The 14,798-nt window shown below is 39.7% G+C and overlaps 1 protein-coding gene across 18 annotated transcripts in view; it reads right to left on the reverse strand.

Annotated features, from left to right (window-relative positions):
- Positions 1 to 14,798, reverse strand: part of nrxn3b (neurexin 3b) — a 295,437-nt gene that overhangs the window by 111,641 nt on the left and 168,998 nt on the right. The window lies entirely within an intron of this gene.

Genomic DNA, 14,798 nt, shown 5'->3' on the forward strand with positions numbered 1-14,798 from the left:
GGGAGGGGAGGAGCGGCAAGTGGGCCAGCCTATGCAAATCCTCCCTGAGCAGCGAGCAAATCAGGGAGGCAGGCAGCCACTGCAGAGGAGTGGGCTGCCTTTAGTCACAGGGAGAGGAGATGTGAGGGAGGGAAGAGAGGAGAGAGGGAGGGTAAAAATTGAAAGGGATGGATAATAGCAGTGCCACAACAGTGTCTGGTATTCCTGGAATCACATTTTCAAAACCAGCTTGGGGGTAACATAGTGTCACTTTCCATGAAACAGCATGTGACCTCCTCTACCTCTATGTTTTGATGGTTCTGAAAGCCTATTGAAGCCAAACCTCTGAACTAAAAAACCGGAGAAAAAAAAGCCATGTATTATGCACACAGCAACAGATTTAGTGAATTTCAAAAGGGTGATCTCTCTCCCCCACTCACATAGAAATGACAGAAGAAAGGTTTCCAGTCCCTGTTCTGTCAATCTTTGAGTTTCCTAGAGGAGGAGTTGTCTGCAGGCGTTGGGAGAAAAAACTCAAAGTCAAATTGCAGTTTAATCATGTTGCATCCCGGAACGTAATTTGATTTGACACGAGTGTTCAGTATTCGGCTGCTGACCTTCTGGATCAACACTGAGATATTCCAAAATGACACAATGGAATACATGTACACAGAGCGGTAGTACCACCATTGTGCTGTAAGTGAGGCAAAACTTCTCACATATTGTATGACTCATTGGGGGCTTCAAGGAGGCACTGTGTAAGCCACTTCACCAGCTCAAGCTTTACTCTGGTTCCTTGCATTTGTCAAGATGTCCCTTCCTGTTTTTCATTTAGAAGGAGTCTTTATCTGAGACACCCGGGGGGCGCAATTATTGCACTGCTTGTTGTGAGCAAAGCACACACAGATAATGTTTCATGGGCAAATGAATGACAGAGGAGGGAGGACTTTCTGACAACCATTGATCCATGTAAAAAAGTATGGTGCAGTTATCCATAGAACAAAAATCATTACCAAAATAAAAGGATTATGGTATAAATATCTATATTATTACTATACTCATAATACTAAGAATAACCCTAATGACAATTATCAAAATAATCACAATTTCCACTGTGGTATCGAGAAATTTTTCCAGGTTAAGAAATTTCAGCTTTTACCCCAAATAATTGAGGTGAATGGAATTTTATTGGTGTTACTAAGTAAAATTTAAAAAAAGAAATCATAGGAAACTGCCTTCCCTATACTCTAGGTAACCCACAGATCTTGCGGTCAACAATATTTCACTTTACTTTACCAGAAAGTAGTTCTACAACGTTCAATCTAGCTGCATGGCTAGATATAATGAGTGTTAAGGATAAAAATATGCTTTGAAAAATGATGGATCAGGTTTTTTAGTAGCTTGTTTTCATTTTGCACATTTTTCACTTAAATTATTATATAAATATTTCAGAAAAACTATCTTAGTTAACATCTGATCTGTGTATTCTTGCAGTTGCAGATTCAACAGTGACAGATTTCATATTTGATGCCACTGAAACTAGTATTTCCCTATAATATGAAATATTCATGATTAAATAGTCAACATTCGAAGTTTAAATATATAACTAGTTATTATTAAATAATATAAGAGGATAACATTGAAAAAGCACAGCTAATCTGCTCCATCAAAGGTGACGTCATTACATTTTGATGTGAATGGTGCTAAATTCTGATCAATGACAGGAAGTGAATGAAATATTTTCCTAACTAAGCCCACCCACTTCAAACCAGTGAGTAAAGCACAGAAAAAAAATACTCAAATACTAAAAGCTCTAAGGTAAAACAAGCAAAACTGTTCCTACCTTGGAAGAAAACAATGTACTGCAGGTCCCTGTGACTCCAATATCTCTCTGAAGCTGTTTGTGAAAATCAGTTTTAACGCTCTTTAACATTTTATGACAAGGGAGATGAACACCAGGTCCAATCGTCTTTTTTGTATGCATCTTTAGTTACCCTAGCTATATTTTTCTCGAGTTGTAGTTTTGATTGTGAACTAGCGGTGCAGAGCAGACTGAGATTCAACACGACTACATCCTTTGCTAAACACTGTATTTCACCATGAGAGCACTGTCTGGGCTAAATATATCATCCCAATGAAAATTGAATTTGCATGCAATTTTACTGAGGATCATCAACTTACGACTGTTTGATGAGCACATTCTTTCATTTTTACTCTGAAGACGCAGCTCAAGTCAAAGCTCTGCTGCAGCTCGGTTTACATGTCTGCTCTCAGGGTACTGCCATTCTCACGCTGAGAGTCTGATCTTTTATGAAGAGAACCTAAGTAAAGCTGACAAGCCAAAAAAAGGGATAAGTCACCTTTTGACATTTCATCCAAATTACCTGCCCATGTCAATATTTTTGATGACAGATGTCAAAACATTTCACCATTTTCTAATTAAAAAACAAGAAATCTTGTCATCCTGCAGAACCTGTTAAACGTTTTTACCAATTTAAATTTGTAACTTGCACCTTAATGAAAAACTGAAACCTTCCATCCATCCCTTCATTTCAGAACATATGCAAATCATCATGTCCCAGTTCCAATTAGTACAATGATTCCTTCCTCTAATGGAGTGATAGTCTTACACATTACTGTGCTGACAGACATCACACTGCTGAGGTTATAATACTGATATATTTCTAAAGTCTAATTGCAACTTGATCGAGTGAACTTAATTTCAGTAACAACTTGGCATGGTTTCTCTATTTGAAGTGTGTATTTGCTTAGTACAGCCTATCAAGTTCATTTCACAAACACCGTCCGGGCTTAATGCTGGGTAATCAGCTGCACTAGTAATGTCTAAAAGGATCCTATTTCTGTTTCTCTTTTATAAGGACTATGACCAAGCATCAGCTACGAATGGCTTACAACATTGTGAAAGTTTTTGTTCACAACAAAAAAGCATTCTCAAAAAGAAAAATGGATTATGCGATAACGTACAGTATATGAATAAAATACATCTGGCTGTGGAAAACTTTGAGGAAAAGACATTCACAGATTTGAATTTTCTTTCTACACTTTTACACATGCACCATGTTTATTAAAAAAAAAGCAATACGCCACCTTGATCATTCTAAAGCTAAAGTGGACAATAAAGAAAGTAGTAATTCTCTTTACAGTGCAGTACAAGAGAGTGTGCATTTGATCTGCAATCTTCTTGAAGTAACCCATTAGGCTTTTCAGCCTTTCAACAGAGAGTCACGCTGCAGATGGAGGCTCTCTCTTGTGTGCATGCCAGCCACAGCGGCCGCTCTGCAACCAAGCTTCTTCATCCTCATTTGCATTCATACACGCATGCATAAGCAAACAGAACACCTGTACAGCGCACACCTGATCTCCTAGTGCAGAGCCACACCCGATGCACAAGTCTGAAATGCTGCGTCTTTTGCTCCAAACTAGTCAACCAATGAGAATAGTGGGAGCGTGGAGTCTGACTTGGTAATGAGCGCTCATCAGGATCAGGGCTAATTAGTGTTTTACATTCTGATTTCTCTGTGGTGTCTCTCTGTGACAAATGAAGTCTGTTCTGCCTGTCCTACACAGAGGCAAATAGAGCGCAACACATCTCTATTAACAGCAACTCCTGATTCATACAGTAGATAAAAACTACCAATCTTAAAACAAGACATTCACCACACTCACTTTTATGTATGATGAATGGAAACCTGACAGTTATTTTCCTTATCAATTGAATTGTCTTTTTGTAAATTGACCAATTTATTGATAAATAAAATGAATCAATCAATAATGTAAAAAGCCCAATGTGACTTATTCAATTTGCCTGTTTTGTCAAAGCCCAATGATATTCAACTTACAATATTTTCAAACAGAGAAAAAAAGTAATTACCTCCGTCGAGGAGGTCATGTTTTCACCTTGGTTTATTTGTCTGCAGGATTACAAGTAAACCTGCCTGTGTATTATCAAACTTGGTGAAAAGGTGTAGCATGTGCTGAGGAACCCATCAATGGTCCCATTGTGTGAAAAGCAAGATTTCCATGTCCTTTTTATTATAAAGCAGGTCTAGGTGCTATATAAAATACTGTAAAAGTATCAAAACGCTCAGTCAGAGAAATTCACAACAAATTTTTTAACAACAAATAAATGGCATCTTGGAGAAATAATCTAGTATTTGCATACAGTATAACAGCAGAAGAGAAAGAATGTTGCTGGGCATTTGGAGCATCACAGCCTGACACAGGAGACCCACGACGTACTCCCTAGTGAAAAAATGACGGCGACAGCAATATCGACAGCAAACAGCATATGAGGACGTCTTTTAAATCAGCTTTCCTTCTCCTCATCAAACTGCGTGTGCTCGCATGTGTGTGCTTGTGTTTCTGTATTTGGAGAGCTGTTGTTTTATCTGCTACTTAGCAGTTTACATGGGCTACTTCTGATAATCCCTTGTACTTCTAAGTCAGAGGCACTGAACACAGACACAAAGTCTGACTGGTATATAGACTATTAGAAAAAAAAAACTCTAAAGTTGCACTAGCAGCCCACAATACAAACGAGGGAGCAAGCAACATACTTTCTGTTCTGTTAAAGCTTTATTATTTAGTAGTGGGATACAAAGATGTATCCTGGAGATGGAGCTGGAGGGAAGGCATTGGGGTCATTAGTATCCCCTTGGGAATACAATTTGCATAGCAATTTGCAAGTCATGTAATCGAATATCTAGTTTGCAATACTGACCTTTTTAGCCTGACGGTCCAACCTCTTGGTGTCCAAAATAATAAGGATAAAGCAGCTATAATCAAATTTTCAAGGGTGGCCAAAAGCATGACTTACTGAATAAAGCTGATAGGAAGTGTCAAGTCACCAACAGTATAAAAATAATCAATAGTAAACACAATTATTAGTTGAGCTTGAAGGTTCTTCCTTGGCGGTAAAATAGTAGCTTGACAAAGAAATTCTTAACTCAAGGTCTAGAAGAAATCTAGTAAGTGGACTTTAGGTAAAAACAATAATATGGTGGGGACGTTTTGATGGGTGAATCCCTAAAGATAGCCAAGAAGAGAGACTGACTCGGACTGTCCTGTTCTGATCTGACGCGACTAAGACAATCTTGAAAGCCATTCATGGCACAACACAAACGGTCCCCTCCTCCCATGTACACATACTGTAGACTCACACCCTGCCCATGGCTAAAGTGCAGTAATCTATCCGCTGCACTGCACTGCAGCCTAACACGCTTAATAATGGATGAATCATAAAATCAAAACTGACAAGCAGCAATTGAAACGTAGCCGTTTGTTTGAAAGATTAAAAATGCAGTAACACCCGTATAACTTATGAATGAAGACTCAAACCTAAATTGGAGGGCAACAGCTCAGGATGAGCTGAGCTGAAGTGAGCCAAACAAAATTAAAAAAATACAAATGCAGAAAATTCCAACAAAGAATAAACCTATAAAGACATACACATTTGGAATATTTTTGCTAGAAATGAACACAAGAAGTTCTTGTTCCAACATTCAATTGCGCAATTGTACCTGACCATTGTGCTGCTACTACAAATGCAGATGGAATTTATTAACAATAAATGACTAAACTGTACAAATCTCATCTCTATTTCAATTTTCATGTAAGATGTGAATAAAGATAGGATCTACATCACAGTGCGTTCCTTTGGATGAGGCACAATCCCCAGTGCCTATATTGTTTCTACAGAACAGACAATAATCCAGCACATACAGATTTCCGTCTCACCTTTTATTTTTCATAAATAAAGATCTGTGTGAGGGATTAGGCTTTTATTGGAAAAGAGGTCTGTGCAGGAAAGTACTGTACATCAGGTATTAAAGTTACAGCCTACAGTTTACAGCGTCTTTGGAACAAGGGTTCAGATTTACTATGTCACCTGAAGAAGAAGGAATGAAGGCTATGATAAAATGCTGAACAAAATAAATGACGGTTGATAAATGCGGCTTCTGAAACTAGCAAAAAAAAAGAAGTAACATTCTGAAATATCAGAGCCTTCCTGCAGTGTCAGTAGTCCGTGGAAACTGGATCCATCTGGTGTTAAAACAGGACTACATGAAGGCTATTTTTCAATCAATCTGGAGTCAAAATAAGGCTGAACACAAGCCATTACACAAGTACAATGCATGGGCGCCTTTTGGTAAGAGAGATCCCTCAACTGTGCAACCTGAAATTAACCCACATGTTGGGGGAGCATCAACTCTGCTTAAGTATCCTTGAGTAATTAAGATTTTGAATCTATACCAGGTCTGGCAAAGCTGTCTTCGGCCGGATGGAAGAAAGTGAAAAGGGAATTTCTCTACAGGGACCAATAAACTTACCACTCGCACAAAACCCTTCCTTGGTGGGAAACAGCTGCAGCCTCCAGGGTCAGCAGCATGTGGCATCTGCCAGCCACACAGCAAGCAACTACTTAGCGCCACACGTAGTGCTGTAACAATACAACGATACACCAAACCGACGATTCAGTTCGTTTCATTACCTTTAACCAACAATTTGATACAAACCTATTTTTTAGTGTGTCATGATTACATGACACTTTGCAATACACAACAGACCTTATTCATTGATTTGAATGATTTCAATAATGATAGATCCAACTATGGGTTAGCCTACTACAAAAGGTGCTGGTTTACTCGATGCTAATGCTCGGTTTATAACTTTAGCTAATTCTAGGTGGATAACATCAGGATTATAACACTGTTTAATACGCTTAGTTACTTGTAGTTTGATTGTTTTTACCACGGTTAAGAACTCTGGGCTGAGCCAAAAATGTATCAGTAACGTTAACTGTATTGATAGACAACTAATATAATGGTAATATAGCTAGCTAGAACACACCGGTCTGTCTCATGTGGCATTTTTTTGTGATGCTATGTCTCTAAACTTATCCCACTAAAAGGTCCCTGACATTTATAAACATACTATGCATACACCAGGGAAATGTTTTTTGCAGAATAATTTTTGTTGGATTGCATTACAGTGTACATGTATTGCTTTTTTTTTGCTGAGAGTTAGATTAGAGGATTGATACTATTCACATCTGTCCATTCAATATGTAGCTGGAGCCAGCAGCCTGTTGGCTTGGCTTAGCTTAAAGACTGGAAAAGGGGGGTGGTGGGGGGTATTTCGGCAAGAAAGCCAATGCGCATACTTTCCCTTAACTGTGACCATCTTTTAAATATTGTATTATACTGTATATATCTTGATTTTTTTTTTTGCCCCTCACAGGTGAAACATCTTTTCTTAGTCTTTGCAAATCCCACAGGCAAAGGCATGCACAAAACAGGCACACACACACACACACACACACACACACACACACACACACACACACACCAAAAACCTCCCCCCCAACTGATCTCCGTCATTCTCCTGCTTCCCAGACATTAACCTTCTGCTGGAATTTCAGCATAGAGAACACATCTATTCTGTCTCTTAAATGGCATTGCAGCAGCCACTGTCCTCAAGGTGATCCAGGATCAAAGGATCAGCTCGTATAAACACACAGGGTTGCATACTGTTCACCCTCACATGCACAAACTCACAGTCGAGCCCCTCCATCAAAGGAAAGGAGTGATAGACTCCGACGCCAAAGAAAACATCAAACTTAAACACCTGATGACTTGACAAAATGGCTTTGCCTTTAAAATTAAAATCTTGTAGTGTACAGACACTAGGTTTGCATCTAACGACTATTTCCTTTATTTGATTAGATTAGTCTTTATTGTCCACCTTAGTGAAATTTTGTCTATAGCTCCTCCAAAAAATATAAAAATGCAACCATGACAACACAAGTTATGTACAACACACTAACGCTACATATCATGAAACATACAACTTTGCACAGAAGCAGCAGGTGGAAAGGAGGTAGGTTACAGTCTTCCCTTATTTTGCATTTGGTGCCTGAATTGCATATATGTAAGTGGTTTCCATACATTGATATATTTGTGACGGGCCGCCACACAATCAGCGTTGACTGCCACATACTGCCGTAAACGCTCTCCAACTGTGTGTGTGTGTGTGTGTGTGTGTGTGTGTGTGTGTGTGTGTGTATATACGTGTGTGTGTGTGTGTGTGTATATAAATAAAAAACTGCACTGGCTTCCAGTTGCCTACAGACTACATTTCAAAGTCCTGCTCCTTGCATACAAGGCCCTACACAATTATACCCCCACCTACCTCAATGACCTCCTGGAAGTTTACACCTCTACCCACTCACTGACATCTTCCTCAGCATGCCTACAGCACGTCCCTGGGAGAGAGCGCTTTCAGCTATACCGCCCCCAAGCTGTGGAATTCAGCTTTTATACTGACTATAATTTTAACAATGTTTGATGATTGTTTGTTGGTGAAGCGACCTTGGGTATAATGAACGGCGCTTTAAATTAAATGTGTGTGTGTGTATATAGATAGTACATATAAAAATTCTGCACCTCTTTCCGTGCGTGGACCCCCATCCCCGGTTCAGCTACCACTGCAAACAGAATCTAATTCTGTGGGTTGTGGGTCATGTTCGGGCTCACCCTCGTTGTTTTCTCAATTCTGGTTTGGTCTATAAAATGTTAGAAAACTAGGAAAAAATGTCCATCCCAAGTATTTAAATGTCTTGTTCTGTCAGTCCAAAAATAATATTTTCAAGTTAAATATGATATAAAAAAGAGAAAGCAAAAAACACCCATATTAGGAAGCTAAAACAGCATTTTCGGCCACTTTTGCATGAAAAACAATTTATTGATTCTAAACAATAGTTTCCCGTTATTTTCAGTTGATTGACTTATCGATTAGTCAACTAATCGTTGCAGGTCTAAGAGACATACTACAGAGATTCAGTTTTAGCCTCATTTTAGAAAGCCTCACTCTCAAAGAAGCTGCGTTATTTGATGTAAGAGAGGGAGGAGAGGGTTCGTGGAATTGGCACTACTTTAAAGCAGAATGGGAGTTTGATTGCTCTATTTCACAAAGCCTGATGATGCCTTTTTACATCTCAACATTTTAATCCCCATCTTAATGCACTCTGGCAAATTGGTTCCAATGAATACGCACTGGTTTGCCAGGATGACGATAAACTGGTACAACCACATTAGATTGAAAAGTAATGGTAATGGTGAGCACTCCAACCTTGAAAAATGCCACTAAACATACCCATATACAGCATTTTACAGTTTCTGTGGAAGGCTTGTTTGTATTCTAGGTACAGTAAGAGTCAGGCATAGAGCCAATCTGCCCCCTGCCACTTCCAGGGCTTTGTCAAAACAGTTCTGGCCAAGTGATTTACAGAGAATATATGAAATATGGATCATACCTCGTTGAGGGACAAAGTGCCTGGGGATTTTGTACTGTGTGTGTGTGTGATGCATGCAGCGGGTGCGTGGGTGAAAGACAGAAATGATTGCTTATGGGATGGTGTAGAATGCGAAACCATCACAACGGTAATATGTTCATGCTGCCTATGCTCATCTGTGCATGTGCATGCAAGAGTATGGAAAGTATACACGTGCACATACTGATCCACACACAAACACGTGTTCTATGACAAGTGCACAAAGATTAAATGGCTTTAATGTGTTGTCCAGACCTTTAAAAGCACTTCATCCAAAGAACAAAAAAAGTCCTCATACCTAAAAAACAACTTATGTTGCTTGTCTGTGGCTTTTTCTTTTCTAACATGATTTGCCACCTTTATGGTTGGGGTCTGGTTAAGCGTAGGCAACTATAACGACTTATTAATAGTCAAAGGAAAAAAACTTGTTAAAAAAGAAACTTAAAAGGAGACAATCTCCTGCGTCCTGTGATCTAGTTAAACATGTAAAATGCCAAGACACTGCACAGTAGTTAATATTCTCTATGACAGGATTTTAAAACACTAAAAGCAGCAAAAAATGTGCTCCTTTTGGTCACCAAGTAAGAAGTAGACTTAATACACATGCTACAAGGTATTCTAAATGTTGCAAAATGTGAGTGGCATGTGTGGCCTGTGCCACATGGCCATAGACTGTAACACAGAGTCTGATAAAAAATAAAATAAAATTCTTTGAGAGGACAACTTGTCTTTATGCTCGCGCAATCTAAGCCGGCACCTCCGCTGGATGACAAAATGGCGTGCAGCTCTTATCAATTGAAAAACTGCCTACAAGTTGATTGTGTGACAAAAACCCAGATCACAGAGAGAGAAAATAGAGAAAGCCCAATGGCTCCTGCATATAACACATTTAACGACGAAGAGTTATACATTCGACTCAACATCTCCTCTTAGAGCCGCCATGATGCTGCCCGAGATTCCGCGCACGCTCAACTCTACTTGTGATAGAACAACAGAAGAGTCTAGTTTGAAAACAGCATCATTGTGCGCTCAAGTGCGGTGCAGAGTGACTATTCAAAAGCAAGCCCCACGCCTCTGCTGGCGTTAAAACCGTAATTTGTCTTGTTTTTGACAAAAGCAACATGGAACAGCTACAGAGCTCTTGAATCACTCGCACCTGCCACTCAGCCCACGTGTGTCACCCGCCGGCCAGCTGGAGGTTGACTGTCGGCTAATTTGCCAAACAATAGACAATCACCTGCTTCCCTCACTCCTATATACACACACACACACTTGCATGCACACATACCTCAACCCCCTCCTTTCTCTTGTTCCCTGCAACCCTTCACTTACAAAAGTGACAGACACGGCGATGCTCAGCTGCCATGCCGTCTCTGTGTTCTGTTAATGGGTGTGTACGTGCGCGCTTCGGTGCTTTTGCATCAAAACACACTTAATCGGGCCCGTATAACAGATGCCAGTGTACAGCAGGTATGCAAAAGCTCTCCGCCAGGTGTGGCCCCACAAACACTGCTGTCACTGCAGAATTGTCAGCTCCCTGGAACTTATGTGTAGGGATGTTTTTGGGTTCATATCCCCAGGGGGCAGAAAAGGATGACATAATGCACAGGCGACTACTGCACCGTCTCATTTTGGCTGGAATAAACCGGTGTTTAGCATCACAGGACTCTAATAGCTTTCCACCATCTTACGATTGCCTGTTCTAGAAAACACAGAAGACCCATAATAACCTTGAATTATAATGCATTCCAATAATGATATCATGCCTCACCAGCCGGGCGTAAATTAAACAGCGGACATTTTAAATTACCCCAGGGTAGCTGAGTATTGGCCATCTTGCCCTGTTGAGGCTCTATGCTGATACTGCGCTGGGGTGATAAAATTCAACCACAGGCCCCTTTGACCACAGTCCAGGCTGGCTTCCATCTTCCCCTTCGCTTGGGCTACTTGTGTCGGTCCAATTAGAGTTGGCTGAACATAGGACAAAGCATGGTGGGAAACAGTGATATTTCTCTCTCTCTCTCTCTCTCTCTCTCTCATTCATTATGGTTGTAAAGCAGTCTCTCCTTTTCCTACGTGTGGATGCCCAGATTCTAGGTTCCATTAAGGACAGGTGTATGATATGACAGTAGGCAGGAGGTACACTGGAGACGACTTGTAATGACACATAACTCGTCATTGACAACTGGTTGCACGAGTAGTTCATGCCTTAACAAAAGTGGGAAGAAAAACATTTGTTTCATTTACATGTGATCAGACAAGTAGATGCACATTACTGAAAGTTTAATCTCCTCCACAGCGCTGCAGAGGAGGGTCTGGCTAGTCCACATAGCATTCAGGGATGGGAGAAAAATGTGCTCTAATTAATTGGCATTTCTTTAAACCAATCACAATTGTCTTGGGAAGGCCAGTCTCTGCAAAACAGCCTCGGGAAGAAACTTTTGGTGGAACGTGTACATTAAAAAGATGTTTTAGTCGTGCAACAGAAATCTCACACTGGACAGATAGTCTAGCTAGCTGTCTGGATTTAACCTGCAGACATCTGAGCAGCAGTTAACCATAGTCCTCATAACACCACCGGAGTTTAGAATGACAACACAAAAAAGAGGAAGGTCCAGCCAAAAAAAGGTGCATCCATTTCTGGCAGCACAGGAGCAATCCCTGAAGTGGACCGTCATGGATAAAGACTACTGAATGTTGCTCTGCTGAGCACTATTGTGTAATAGTAAAAAAAAGAAATATCCAGTTATTTGGCCTGCACCTGTAATGTAACAGTTCAAACAGTAAATTTAGCAATTCCACTTTGTTCTATTTTGCGATTGGTTTGGTGTTAACTTGCTGTAAAACGCAACACCTCCGGCAGATGTTCACATTAAAAGCGTGTTAGGAAAGGCAAGGATTGAGCAGTTTGAGCTGCTGGGAGGCTTTTAAACTGAAACCTCTCAGCAGGAAGTGAGTTTAATTGAAAGTGACAAAACAAAAAAAACTGATTGGAACTTCTTATTGTAAGTAAGTTTTTTCTGTTAAAGGAAAGGAAACTAGTAGAATGTTTGACATGACTCTGAATCTCTTGGCATCTCACGATCTGATTCCGATTAGAATTTCAAAAAAAATGAATTTAGAAAAAAACATATACATATAAATAGTTTGTTACTCAGTTTGCTAATAACTTTTAGAATTTTGACATATCTTTGTCACACACAAGTTTTAATGAAATGTTTTGTCTACTGAGGTTTTTATTTTGTAGTCATTCCATGCTTAAGCCTTAAACATGCTTGTGGAAGTCACCTTCTCTCACAATCATCTTCCATGTCAGAGGCTCATTCATGTTTAAAGGAGGAGAATTGGCTTCTTTGAACATGAAACATGAGGTGGTCACATATAAGGGGATAAAGTAGATCAACAGCCTAATGTATGTCTTATTATATCATGTTTAAATATACAAAATTTAAAAAATCTTCACTTTTGCCTAAACTCTAAGTTGCTGACCATTATCCCATTGTCTTTCAGTCACTCTGTTTTCTGATTTGTACTTGTCTGGAGACAGTAACTTTTAAATAAGATCAACACTTTTTTCCAGATTTTTCATCAGAATCAAGCATTGTATGGTTCTAGCAGAGAAAAAAGGCAGTGTTTTAAATAAAGATATGAAATAAAAGCCAGTCTCCTTGTATCAAAGGCCTGGCTCTCTCTGCATTTGAGCAAAGATTTTTCCTCCCACCGTAGTGTACAAATGTTAAAGTTTGAGATGTTTTAATGTTTTACATCCAATATATCAAGACATGGCCATCTTTTTTTCCAGTCCTAAGGCGTGCAGCCTATTAGCTTCTTCTGATAAAAAGATATGTTTGCCCATTTTGTTGATAGGCAGATAAACAAGATATGAGAACATACACATTACACACAAACACCTTCAGGCAGAATTATCTAAGGTGGAAAAATAATTCAACCCACTCATTTCCCCCCCCTCACAGGAGTTGCTGTTTGCACAAAGATCAGATGATTCTGCGTTTGTGTGTCAGAAAGCTTAATTATCAGGTCAGGTACTTTCCATATGCTGTTACTAAAATATACGGTATGTTTTTTTTTTATTATCTCTGGTGAGCACTGTTAATCCTTTGTGAATACAGATTCGACATGATTGGTAACTGTGTTTAAACACCAAAGGAAGTGAAAACTTTGAGGATCTCAACAATAAATCTAAGAGTATAAGTCAAGGAAGAATAAAGGAACAGGATAATTAAGCAGATTCAAACTACTTCTTATGGCTTCCATTTTTGATGTACATTTTAGCACAGACACACGCACAATATTGTTATTCTTACTTCCAAAGCTTCATGTACTGTACAATCTGCCTAAATTGCTTCATTCAGGGCACCTGGGAAGCTCACGTGGTAGAGCGGGCGCCCACATATAGAGATTCACTCGTCGATGCAGCGGCCGCAGGCTTGACTCCGACAAGCGGCCCTTTGCTGCATGTCCCCCCCCTTTTAAGTCTAAGCTGTCCTATACAAATAACTAACAAAAATGCCCAAAAAATAATTAAAAATGAAAGAAAAAAAAAAGGCTTTATTCACAGCTACTGTGTAAGCCACACATTTTAGTGAAGCACTTAATGCGATACACTATTTTTATGTGTGCGGCGTTATGATGGAAACTCCTAGATGTATTATGCTAAACTGAGTTCTCGGGTTTAAATGCGTTTTCATTTGGGCACACAAGAGTTTATACTGATGGACCCGCCAAAGCGTAAAATTGAAGCGGTGAAACTATATGCTAAATTGAACATAGATATCTTTTGGGATCAGAGAAAAAAAGACTACAGCAGTCCAAACACAGGAATAAATCAGGCAATACCAAATGTGTGACTAAGCAGAGTAAGACAATAGTTATTATTACCACCATAGAAAGCCAGTCCAACTAATTCTCGACCCTAGGTACGCAAGATACACAGAGGAAAGAGGCGAAAAGAGCAAGCCACGTCAATATTTCAGCCGCACCTAATGGAGGAACTGAGCAAAGCTAAAATAACTCGGGACTCTGTGTCTTTTTTTGTCAGCTCTAGCTGGCCTAAGTGCAGTCCCTGATGGGGCCTTGGCGAAGGCAATCAAGCCTGAGCAGGAACATCTGCCTGAATGTCTCTGAACATTGTGCATGCGGACGACAGCTTTAGGCTTTTAAAAAGACACTGGCTGCCATATACTTGCATGTTACCTTACTCACGCCTAGGTTATGCAGAGTCCTGCCATTCTTTTTTCATTTTTTTTCTTTTTTTTTTTGCATTTCAGAGGTGAAAGAAGAGCTGCCTGCCTTTATGTTCATGTAGATACATTTCAGAAAACTGAGAGGGGAAAACGCCACTCTCCTTGCCGTGTCTAAGAACTGTAAAATTTAAAAGGGAGTATTTTAAATGAGGACTTTTACTGTGTTCCTCATTTTCAGTAACTTGTGGAAATTGGGATTAGTT

Source organism: Etheostoma cragini, chromosome 18 (genome assembly GCF_013103735.1).
Source record: "Etheostoma cragini isolate CJK2018 chromosome 18, CSU_Ecrag_1.0, whole genome shotgun sequence".
Classification (NCBI taxonomy): domain Eukaryota; kingdom Metazoa; phylum Chordata; class Actinopteri; order Perciformes; family Percidae; genus Etheostoma; species Etheostoma cragini.